The sequence below is a fragment of the Nyctereutes procyonoides genome, unplaced genomic scaffold (assembly GCF_905146905.1).
Source record: "Nyctereutes procyonoides isolate TBG_1078 unplaced genomic scaffold, NYPRO_anot_genome, whole genome shotgun sequence".
Classification (NCBI taxonomy): Eukaryota; Metazoa; Chordata; class Mammalia; order Carnivora; family Canidae; genus Nyctereutes; species Nyctereutes procyonoides.
Genome location: NW_026575052.1, coordinates 54,794,268 through 54,807,670, shown reverse-complemented (window position 1 = coordinate 54,807,670; position 13,403 = coordinate 54,794,268). Strand labels below are relative to the sequence as shown.

Here is a 13,403-nt window from a genome sequence, read left to right as displayed (position 1 = left end):
AACAAATTCATTTGAAATGGTTAGAAACTACAGAAGACAGTGCATGCAAACAAATCATAAAAGTGATGGAGAGCAGTTGTGTTGCAGGGATGTCATGACTAAAGCCCATGTCTTTTATAGAGGGTGGTAGATCTGTCACTGACACAGGGTGCACAAACTTTCCAAACACTTAAGATAATTGTCCTTTTAGAAAGATTACATCTTGTGAATGTCTTCTTGAATATTCAGTGACTACAAATGTTTCTCTTTTTTTCATCATCCTGGTAAAATTTTTTGGCTCTTTGGTTTTCTGCTCTTTCCCCAAACCCAGCCCTACTCTCTCTCTTTCTCTCCTGCTGTCTTACTGTCCATCTTTGTCTCTGCTGCTCTGCCTCTCTCTATGTCTAGGGACCACTGACTAAGGAGCTACTAGGGTCTATGCTCCATGTTCCATTCTCTTGTATATGGTGGCAAACAGGACAGTCTTTTAAGGAGTTTGTGTATGAGTCAGTGGAGAAGAAAAGAGGAGACTTGTTTCTATTCGATAGAGAATCGCTTTGCAGTGGAACTTAAAATAATCCTGGATGATGGCGGGGTGCCTTTCCACAAGAGGTGACTTTGAAACTGGGATGCTGGAAGGGAAGGAGCCCCAGGAGAGCACTGTTTCCTTATTGAACTTAGGAGACAGAAGCTGGAATTCAAAGCTGCTGATGTAGTCAGAATTAGTAGGGCTGAGGACTGGGGGTAAGTAGTTTTCACTTCACAGCACCATGTTTATAAAGAAAATTAAATTCTTAATTAAAATTCTTCCCACAAAGAAAGCTTTACATTCAGATAGTTTCACTGGTAAATTTCATCAAGCATTTCAGAAAAAAATATTCCAACCCTCCTCAAATTCCTTAAGATATTAGAGGAATACAGAATAGTTTCCACTTATCCTCTGGGGTTAGTACCCATCTGATATCAAACCCTGACATTTTTACAAAATTGCAGGCTAATATCCCTTATGAACATAAATAGCAAGATCTTAATAAAACTTTGGCAAATCAAATCCAGCAAAAATGTAAAAATAAAATGCATTTTACCTTCCTGGTGTAAAAGCCACAAAATCACAAATCACCATCTTGTCAGAACAAAAGAAAAGATCCATATGATACTCTAAAGAGATACAGAAAAATCACTTGCCAGAAAAAATTCATGATAAACACTGTCAGCAAATGAGGGATAGAAAGGAACCTTCTCAACCTGATAAAGTGTTTAGTGAACTCCTAAATGTTCAGCTAACATCTTATGTAAAATCAGAAACAAGGCAAGGATGTGGGCTCTCACTACTGCTCTTTGGTATTGTACTGGAGGACGATGCCATGAAAAGTAAAAACATCTCAGCAATCGAAAACAAAGAGGTAAAATTGTCTTTATTTTCTGGGGTCATTATCACGTATATATAAAATCCTTAGAAACCTACAAAACATTTATCAGACTAAGAAGTGAAAACAGTATGGTGCCTGGTCAAGAAGCAAAAGCAGTTATATTTCTACAGTGTAGCAGCAAAGACTTGGATCAAATTGTAGCTATGAGGGGATTTTTTCAAATGCTATTTATAGTAGCATAAAAACCATAAAGTATTTGGGACAAATTTAACAAAAGATATACAAGACCTCTATGCTGGAAATGACAAGACTTTGAAGAGATATGAGAGGTGAGGAACTACATAACATGAAAGTTATACCATGTTCAGGGATTGGAAGATTCAATGTCATTAAGACGTCAAGTGTGCTACTTCTGTACATACCGGGGATAGAGAAATGACTCCTGAATAGTTCCACGGACTTAAGGGACCAGTGGGAGGGGGTCCTGACCCTGATGCCCCATTTCTATGGGGGCTCCATGGCAGGGCTCCAGGTCCTCAGTATGAGGGCAACGTGGCCCTCTGCCATGGCTCCCAGCATGTCTTGCTATCCCCTGTAATGTTCCCATTACACATGGCTCCTGATGTAAATGCCTGTGTGCTCCTTTGAAAAAGCCTTGGAAGAATCATTACTTTATTTGCTCATAGCATGTTGCAGAGTCTCAAATCATGGAGATCCAGTCTCTTCTTTTCCATTCCTGAAAGTTGTCGTGTTCACATCTGATACCAAAATATACTCTAAGATAAGGCAGTACAGAGAGCCCATCATTTCCTAGTGTCAAATTTAATGATGATGGTGGTACATGCATTAGAATCACCTGGAATGTTCTTTAAAACTGCAGACTGCTGGATCACATATCTGACCAACCAATCAGAATATGTAATGGCAGCTCCCACAAGTCTGCGTTTTAAAATGTCATTGTGATGCACCCCACAATCTGAGAAAAAATTACCTCCCTGGCCAGGCAGTTTGAAGAAATGGCTGACATCTGCAGTGTTAACCCAAGGAATTATTCAGGCAAGTATAATTACCAGAATGTTTATCAAAAAGCACACAATGTAGAGATTTCAAGTGGAGGTCAGGCAAAGCTGATCTGTGTTTATAGGAGAGCAATTTACTCAGAGTAGGTCCTGTGTGGTACCAGGATAAATGGGAAAGTAAATTTAGCCCTTTGGAGGAAGGAAGTTTTTAGGACTAAATTAGGTGCTATGGCTTCCTGAAGTCTAGAGCATTGCCCTCATCTGAGGGACTGATGTGACACATGAGGCTGCATGAAAGGGTGAAGAAGTAAGTGGTTATTGCGAACAAAACCATGATCTGGGGACAGCACTTATGGCAGGCAAAGCTTATGAGGTTCTGGGAGGCAGGGCCCACCCTGATGGTCAGAATGTCCATTTGATCACTAGACCTTTCTTCTTCTGTCACGGAAACTCACTACCTCCAGTTAGTTCTTCATCTTCCACAAAACCCTCAAAACCATTTCTTTTTCTTATTTTGTCCTCTGTCATATGTCAGTCACCCACAATGGTTGTACTGTTCCATGCTTCACATATATGTTATGGATGAAGACCTGTCTCTGGCACAATTCACAGCAGTGTTGCTCTGCTTCTGTCCTGAGTTAGGTACAGGCATGGTAACAGACCAGATTCCTCCTACTTGCAACAAAAGATGTCATTTCCGTGGCTGCTGCATGCTACCAGCGCAGCTGAGAAACACACTCGGGTCTTGATTTTCAGTTGTGATGCACAAAGTACTCCAGCTTCACAGAGTGTGGCGAACCAGACCAGATTACTTACGGATGTATTTCCCTCGGATCCATCTATGCAATGTAGACCCGTTGTAGTGTACATTCCTGGCCATCATCTGGTTGTGACACATTATCAATATCACCCCGTGAACTAGGGTGGGTTAAGTATTTCACAACTTTATAGAGGGTTTTCCAATCATCATTTAAAATGTATGACAGGAGTGCCTGGGTGGCTCAGTCAGTGAAGTCAGTCATGAACCCAGGGTTCTGGGATAGAGCCCGGTGTTAGGCTCCCTGCTCAGTGGGGAGTCTGCTTCTCCCTCTGGCCCCCTACCCCATGCTCGCTCTATCAAATAAATAAATAAATAAAACCTTTAAATTTTTTTTTAAAAAATGTATGCTAAATCCTGGCATGTCAAAGTCTATGCTCAACAGTTGGTATCTTTAGTTCCGATCATTAGACAAACACTGTATCTTGAAAGGATGGTTTTTATCACCTCCGTTGGGTGAGTTACATGTGCTCATGAGGGCTGCAGAAGGTGTATTTCCACAGCTATGCATCCCTGTTTCTTCTGCACTGTGTTTATGCCACATCTGTAAAGATTTGAAAAACAGGATACATCTCCTGGAGATGACTTTACAATTTCTTCATGTCTATCAAGAGCTTAAAGAGCTAAGAAATGGTGTGAAGTTCTAATTAATGTGTCAGTTTTGCTACAAAGGAGTTACTGAGGTTTTTGGCACTGCAGCATGTTCCACTGGAATGAAGCAGTAGGCTGCATATTTCAATCCAAGCCGTAGTGCTGGCTCCATCAGAAACCAAATTAGGAGCCTGTGTAAACCATTTCCTATGTCTGAACATCTAGGCCACTGGTCACAAAACTAAAAATATGATATATTAAAAAAGGGACCCCCACCTATGAGGCCCACCATCCCTAAAATGCTTACTTTCTATGAATCAATTGAATATATGGTGTTGCCCTAAGTTTGTTTTGGGTAAAAATCTTTTGTGAAAATATAAATCCTAATTATAGCTTGATTCTTTCCCATGTCTGGCTAGGTAGGGTTTTTATGGAATGGACTGAATAACAAATTGCTTTGGTTTGCCTAGCTTGGGGAGATGAACCAAAGATTAGCATTCCACATGGAAGACATTGTTTGTCACCTCCCGACCATGGTCTCTGGGCAGAGGATGGCATGAAAGCCCAATCTGTAAATGGAGAAAAAGCTGTTTGCCTAGAATCTATAACTAGTTGTGTATTATCATCAGCCAGGGACCCCCACGTATGGACCCTGTGTCTCTGTGGGCTGCGGAGGAGCTCTGAGGTGCCAGGAAGCTCTGTACACTGACCCATTAAATTGGACCAGGACAAAAGGGGTTGTGCCTGGCTCTCTATTTAGCATAAACAACAGAATCCACACTTCATACCAACTATGCACCTTCATTGCTTATCACAAGCTTCCGTATGAATTTCAGAGCCTCCAAGGACACGCATGAACTCTCAGGTGACGACAAAGTATGGTGAGGCCGATGTGTCGCCGTTGATAACAAACCCAGTAAGGTTTTCCTGCTTTTAGACCTCATGTTCTGGGTGTCTCCATCACATGTCCGAGGCCAACACACAAGAAAAATGTCAACGTTTTCAATAAAGGAGCAGTTAGTTAAAAACTGCGATAATAAAAAGAACTCGGACTGTCTTGTTTCTGTTTTTCTGGTTTCCTTACTTTTTCTGTGTTGGAGGCCTGTTCTTTACAACTCACTGAGCAGTTGAGTTTAAGTGAGGGCAGAGTTTCATTTGAAGCGAAGCTGAACTGAATTGCCTCTTTGGAAACTTCCCAAGTACAAAGAATGCTCGGCATTCCAGGCCTATGACAGAGTGCGACGTGACCAGTTCCAAATGTCCTCTGCTTTACTGGTGCAAGGCCACTCGAGGAAGTGGCCGTTAAATGCAGAATAGACTTCTAGCCTGAAATACAATCTCAATGTTTCCCTACTCGCTTTCCTGTGAAGACTGTTTTAGCAGCACCATCAGTGGATGGATATTATTCTTCAACTATTTTACCTTGAATCTTCATGGCAAAAATGATAAGTTATGCAGCATAATTCATACTCTGTCACAGAAAATGCTTTTCTATTTGAAAGCAGAATGGTAAATTTGAGACCCAGAAAAAGATGGAAACACACTTTCCCCATTTTCTCCATGTCGTCTAATCAGTCGTTTTAAAATATATAACATGGCTTTCCAATCTGCATTAGTATTGTTTTTCATTCTGTGCGTCCATGTGTGTATGTATATGTAGGTACATATTTCACACAAAGATCATATCCAAGTGTAAATATTTTATGCCTAGATTTTACATACTTTATTTTTTACTTTATGTATTTTGGATTTTAATATTTATATGTATATCTGAGTATAAGTATTCATATGCTTATGTTTACTTTATATCTAAGCATAAATATTTGTATTAAATATATACCTGTGCACAAGGAGGGAATCCCTTAATGTGTTTATAAATGACCACATAGGGATTTTATGCATTCATACATTTAACAAATATTTATTGAGCACCTACTCTGTCAAGCACTATTCTAGATTGGGGGATATTTCAATAAACATTAGACCAAAATTCTTCCCTCATGAATCTTACATGCTGTCATTTCTAGAATTCTTGACTCATTGTTGGTACTTGGGGTATAGCAGGTACACACACCTGTGGGTTTATCAGTATCAAAAATATTATTATCATAGGAGATAACATAAAATTGGCACTTTTTGAACTCTAGTTTCATTTGTATCAATGATTACTTGCAAGACACTTTTTCCTTGATCGATTCCATTTTGTTACAGTTTAGAAGCACTATCTTTATTAGGAAGCACCCTATGGCATTTATAACTCTTTAGATTTTGATAAAATTTTAAAATATTAAAAATATAAAAGACACATAAATTTCAAGTAACTGTATAATTATTTCCCTTCCACATTAATTTGACAGATAAGGTAGCACAGAGGAATCTGGATTCTGTAACCTAGTTCAAGATCCACAGTCAAATTTCTTCTTTGAGTATAATCTCTGTTCATATCCATCATGCTGTGTTGTTTATTTGATTATGAAAACTGTATAAGACAGGTTGTAAAAAAGTATAAACTACAACAAGAATATTAAAATTAACAATAAAACAAAAGCAGAGACACAAACTGAGCGTAGGTATGTGGCTAAAATGCATTCCCGATCATGAATATTCTTAGATTGTGTCATTGCCTCTCAACTACAGTTGCAGATTAAATGATTTAGGGAACTCAAAAGTACAGATTCCCAGACCCCTTCACCTTTAGAGTCTGACTTGATTGGTCCTCTGACAGGGGGACTTTGCAAGGTTATGTTGTTAAGAATCCGAAAACAGCTCTAATCTACAGTCAAGGCAGGAGACACCCAACCACAGACTTGTCTCTCAGTTTCTGGGCAGATCAGGCCACTTAATTAAAAATGTCTACAAGGTTTAGATAAGTATGACACTGTGGCCCCCGAACTAAGTAAACTTTTCATGAAGGATGCTCATGGGAGGACATACTGTGATGTAATGAACTGCATCCTCTCTGTAGAAACGTCTCTATAAAGAATGCAATAATGAGAACCTTTGAGCTCTTCTGTGTAATGATTCTGAAGGTGGCACCACGTTTCTTCCACTGCTACTAAATTTTCTCAGCTACTGTGTTATTAAAAATAGAAAGAAAGAGAAAACGTGGAACAGGTGCAAGCCTGCAGAAATGTATGGCACTGGAATTTATAGCGACATCACTTCTGGCACGTTTCTAGTAGACATAGATTGGATACAGACCAATTCTCACCGTATTGACTCTGCTATATTAAGCGAAAGGGCTCCCATCATTAAATTAATGAGGGAAACAACCTATAAAAGTAATTAGGCAGGAAAGAAGGGTAAAATTAAGCTCAGTAAACGGTCAGAGAAGGGTTTATTTTTAGTAAAGCTTGGACATTTTACAATAACGACCATAATGTTTTAGAAGTACCATTAATCTTGGTAAAGGGCTGATACCGGTGGAAATAAAAGCAGTGAAGTGCTGAAGGCTGATCTATGTGTTTTAACCAGAGTCTAAGAATTAGATTTTATGAATCTAAGCAATTAACTTTTTATGTCTATTTGTGATCTCTCTTTAAAAGCATAAAGCATAAACAAAAATCAAAATGAGTGCACTAATGCTTCAGGGAAACTTGATTTTAAAATAACCTGTTCCCTCTCCTTCACAGACCTCCCTCCTTCTTTATTAGCCTTTTGTTTAGAGAACCTGGCACCACCCTGAAAATGACCAAGGAGGCTCATAGCATGGACACAATTCCTGTGGAGACTGGCTAGACCCTGTGTTTCCCTAGAACCTCTGGGTGGGCTTGCAGTTGTTGAAGATGAGAGCCCTCTGCAGCCTCTTTTGCCTAGAAGAGCTGTAAAGCTATTGTTCCTCTTTATCCCAAACTGCCTTTGTGTTATATTTTGGTTCCAGAGCACAGAGGTCAGTTTTCGGCAACATATTCCAACATCTTTTGATGTGATAAAGAAAGGGTTCCTGTCAAAATCAATTAAAAAGCTGAGATTATTTGGAAGCTTTAAATGCTCAACATTAAGACCACAAAAACCAGCTTATAAAGGTTTAATATTGTGACCTTCAAAAGGGCATATTCTATAATACAGAAATCACCACCCATCCTCATTGATGCCTGGGCGATCAATTATCAGTGGTGTTATGCCTGAAGGCCAGTCATTGATCATCTCTATTACCACTGTTTCCATGCTCTTGTGATCCTGCTGCCTAACCTGAATTTTGAGCATTAGGCACTACACCACTCCCCATCCCCAGTGTCTGGTGTTTCATGGGAGTGTGGTTAGAAGCCCAAATTGGAAAGGTTGTCATACCTTAATGTCAGATTTTTTTTTCCCAAAATGCTTGTTGTAAAAGATACTGTCAAGTAGTTCAACAAGTATTACTGCACTTGTAAAGGTAATGGTATCTCAAAATCTATACTAAAAATGATTTTTGTCTCAGAAAAATCTGGAGTAAAAGCCTATTGGACTACCCTCAAAATTTGGAGACCATGGCCAACCATGAAAGCCCATGTACTTGGTGCTTTTAGTCTCTTGAGAGAAATGGTAAGCTAAGCTCTTGGTACTGCTAATAAGGACTCACAATATTTCAGGACCGAAATTTTTGGAAAGAAACAGACAAGTGTTCTCTGTTTTAGAAGGTGAAGATACAAATTGGGAGGGATAGTTTTTGGAATTTGAAAAGTAGAAGACAAGCAATAACATTCTTTTGGGCTATTTTTTTTTTACTATGATTTTTTAAATTTTACTTCAAGTAAAATAGAATGCTTTTGTGTGTGACAGTGTGGAAGGACACTCAAATATGCTTGAATCCAGTTCTGCATGAGGAGTTCAGAAGAAGTGAAAGATCCAGACTACTTACTGGCCTCCAGATAGGGAACTATATGTGTAAAAATAAAACCATAACCCAGGGTAGGACACTGATCACAGCATTAGCAAACATGCAAGCAATGAGTAAGACAAATACCAAAAGGTAAGCATGTCAGAAGTAAAGGCAAATGGCAAAGAATCAAATCAATTTAGGTAACTAATTCACTAACAAAAAAAAAGAAGTACTGGAAAAAACAGCAGGAAAAAATTTTAAAACCACTAGAAGCAATTTGTTGTCTTCTTTTTTTCAAGAAAATGAAAGGGAACATGAGGTACTTGGTGCTCCAGTGTACATGTAGGCCTCAAAATTAAACACAACATCCCTGTTGCCAGACATCTTTGTCCTGGTCCTCCCTTGGTGTGTCTGCCCTTTGGCTCATCTGCTCCAGAGTCTTACAAGATTATAATCAAAGTGTCAGTGGGAACTGTGGCCTCATCTGAGGCTGGACAGGAGTGAGGAGGGGAGGATCTGCTTCCAAGCTTGGTGGTGGTCACATTCTGTTCCACACAAGTGTCAGTGTGTCTGCTTCATGTCGCCTACAGGACAGGCTGTTGTAGTCTGCTTTCTCTGTGGTCCTCTCCACATGCCAACCCCTAACCTATAGCTTGTTTCTTAATAGTGCTCAAGGGATAGAGTCCTCTGGTGAGATGGGAGTTACAATCATTTGAAACACAATCATATACATGTAATCAGGGATCCATCCCCTTTGCTGAATTGTATTGTTTATAAAGGCCAATCACAGGAGATATCCCCAGTCAAGCAAGGGGACAAGACACAGGATTCAAAAAGATGATCAGAATAGTCAGAAATCATGGGGCCATCTTAGACTCTGTCCAATGCATATATAGATGCAAAACTTTGGATAAAATGTTAACAAATCTAAACAGCAGAATGTGGAAAGGATTATATAGGACTGATGGAGTTTATCTCAAGAATGCAAGACTGGTCTGACACTAAAAAAACAGCCAATATTAGTTCTCTCCATTGACAAAATAAAGTAGAAAAAGTCATATGAAATCTCAATAAATGCACCAACATAATTCAACTTTTATTAGTGATAAAAGTTCTCTGCTTAATAAGAATAGCAGTAGTCAAGGGCATCTAGGAAAAATGTATAGTTTACATCAAGATTAATGGTAACAAACTGGATGGTTCCAATAGAACAACAGAGGAAAGGTAAAGTCTTTTACTCCCAGAACTTCTCTTCATCATTATGCTAGACATCTTAGTACAACAAAGCAAGCAAAAGAAATAAGAATTGTAAAGTAGGGGGGGATAGTACAATTTTCATTCACATATGATATGGTTTTATATATATATATATATATATATATATATATATATATATATAATATATAACATATATTATATTTAGTCCTAAGAAAAATATTACAAAGCTACTAGAAATAATAATTTAGCAAGATCACGAGAAGAAAATCAATGTAAAAAACAAAGTATTTCTTTGTGTTAGCAATGAGCTATCAGAAATTGAAAAGAAAATCCACTCACAGTATCAGCAAAAATCAAAATACTTAGAAATTCATTTAATAAGAGATACATAAGATGGGTTCAGGAAAACATTTCAGAAAGAAACTAAGAAGGACCAAATAAGTGGAGAGATATACCATGTTCATTGACTATAACGTTCAATAACCTTAAAATTTCAATTTCCCCCAAACTTGTCTATGAGTTCAATGTAACCCTAACCAGAATCTTGGCAGGAATTTTTGTAAAAATTGACAAGCTGATTTGAAATTTACATGGAAATGCAAAAAACCTACACAAGCTAAAATATTTTTGAAAATGAAGAAAAGTCATTTTCTCACGATACATGATTACCAGATATAAGAATAATTAAGACACCATAGGAAAAATAGTTAAATAGATCGATGGAACAATCTAGGTCATCTAGAAGATGATTCACACTTATAGTTTTTTTGTGTGTGTAACTGTGTGGTTGCCTCAAACTGTGACCTTGGACTCAGTCTTGTGACCTGTGTTAGCCAGTGGGAAGTTAGAATGTGATGCTAACAGAAAAAAAGTACATGCCAGTTATGCTTGTTCACCCTGGCACCTCCTTCATGACCATTGGAACACACTCAAGCTAGTCTGAGAGAGGATGAGGGACCCAGGGCCCAGATACTCCCACTGCTCTGGCCCAGAGCCAGTTCACAGCTGGATATGTGAGTGAGCCAACTAAAAAGAACAGCTCAGCTGAGACAGATGAAATTTCAGACTACAAAGCCATGACTTCTATAAAAGCTTATTATGGTTTGTTACTGCAGCATCATTTTGCAGTGGAGAGTTGATGTACTTAAAACTTACCTACCTCAAAATTTCACCTCAGAGGAACCTTTATTCATTTTAACAAGTTATTAGTGTTATTGAAGGGTGTGTGTGTGTGTGTGTGTGTGTGTGTGTGTGTGTGTGTTATGTACTAGTTGAAAAGTTTGGTGATTCATATTATGGGTTTTGATATTTTTCCCTCTTTGGTAACTCAATCAACTTTTCTAGTAATGAAGGTAGTGCTTCTCCAAGATCCAGATATCAGATGTGACTTGCAGAGAGAACTACGTATAAATATTTGGATCTTAGTATAGTTTCCTAGATGTTAGTGTGACTTGTGTTTCCCATCAAATTCCAGAATTTTTATCCAATTGAGTCCAATTTGTGCAATGAAAATATTTATCCTACAGAAGAGTTTCTGTAAGATGGCACTTAACATTTGCATTCATCATGGTTGAGAGTTTTGGTTTTGAAATGTGGAACCTGTACACCTCTTGCCTCCTCAGTTTCTGTTAAAAAATTCTCTGATATTTCATTTCCATTTTTCATGTGTTAATTCATGTCCAACATGTTACCATACTTAAAAAATAGTCTTTATTTTATTCATTTTAGTGTCAATTTACTTAGCTAATATCTTTCAGGTGTAATCTGCAGCCCTTAGAAAAAGCTCTTAATGTGAGAGTGAAGAACAATACCAAATATCAGATGACAATGAATTAATTTCTACTTAGAGTTCTGTATTTAGCAACTACTCTCTTTGAATTTTTTAACTGAAAAGTGTGTGTATTCTTATATTTCTCCCTTAGCATTTCTTTTTAAAGCCTGCTAGTGACATTCCAAAAGATATTTTTTTAACCAGATATTTTAATTTTAGAAACTGTGATAGGAATTTTGGGAAACCACATGACCTCTCTGAGCAGCAATTGACTATATTAGAATCCGAAGTGATACTACATGATGGGAAAGAATCCCAAAAGTAACCTCAAGGAATGTTTAACATTTGGGAATAATGTTATTCTTGAGATCATTTCTTCATCTGAGCTTTGTTCAAAAATTGAAAATAAAGCTACAGACTAAAACCACAATTTGCCTCAGTGGGTTAAGTTGTATGTCAACTTAAACTTTGTTTTTTTCCACTCTGCTAAGATATAATTAATTCACAGTAAACTACATATATTTATATTGCACAGGTTGAAGAACTTAGACATTTGTATGTTCTGTGAAACCATCACCATAATCAAGATACTACCATTTTCATCTACCCCAGATGTTACTTTAGGTCTCTGGGCCATCTATCTCTCCCTCCAACCCTGTTCCAGCAATCAGTGATCTGTTTTCTGTCATTATGGATTAGATTGCATTTCCTGAAATCTCATAAAATGGAATCATAGAGCAGTGATAGTGTTGTGTCTTTTTTCACTCAGCACAGTTATTTTGAGATCCATCCATGTTGTATATATCAAAAGTTTGTTGCATATTATTACTGCGTGGTTTCAATGGGATAAATATACTGTATTTTGTTTACCTGTAAGTCTATTAATAGGCATTTGGGATGCGTCCAGTGTTTGATTATTATAAATAAAGCTGCTATGAACACTCATGTAATAAGTTTTTTTATATACATTTCCTTCTCTTGGGTAAATACCCAGTAGTGGAAGGGCTGCTTCTTGTGACAAGTGTATGTTTACCTTGTTTAATAAAATGTCAAACTGTTTCTAATCTTACACACTGTGTATGAGAGTCAAGTGGTTCTACATCCTCAGGCGAGTCCTTCTCGCCATTCTAGAAAGTGCGTGGGGGTATCTGATTGTGATTTGAATTTGCATTTCCCTACTGACTTTTGATATTGAGCATCCTTTCATGTATTTTTTCAAGGGAAATTTGTGTATTTGGGGGGATTTTGAAAGAATTCTTTATTTAAATTAAATTTAGTTATATAGTGTATTAGTCATTTCAAGGATAGAATTTAGTGATTCATCAGTTGCATATAGCACCCAGTGCTCATTACATCTACTGCCTTCCGTATCCTTTACCCCCATCCATCTCCCCCTCCAGCAACCCTCAGTTTGTTTCCTAGAGTTGAGAGTCTGTCATGGTTTGCCTCCCTCTTTATTTTCATCTGATTTTATTTTTTCTTCCCTACCCCATGTTCATCTGTTTTGTTTCTTAAATCCTACATATGAATGAAATCACATGGCTTTTGTCTTCCTCTGACTGACTTATTTCACTGAGCCTAATATCCTCTGGTTCTGTCTACATCTTTGCAAATGTCAAGATTTTATTCTTTTTGAAGGATGAGTAATACCACATCTTCTTTATCCATTCATCTGTCGATGGACATCTGGGCTTGTTCCATACTTAGACTATTGTGGACATTGCTGCTATAAACATTGGGGAGCAGGTGCCCCTTCAAATCACTATGCTTGTATCCTTTGGAGAAATACCTAGTAGTGCAATTGCTGGGTTGTAAGGTAGTTCTATTTCTAATTATT

The 13,403-nt window shown here is 37.9% G+C and overlaps 1 pseudogene; it reads right to left on the bottom strand.

Moving 5' to 3' along the window:
• The window catches only part of LOC129514113 (eukaryotic translation initiation factor 2A-like), a 54,578-nt pseudogene that overhangs the window by 20,868 nt on the left and 20,307 nt on the right, over nucleotides 1-13,403 (bottom strand).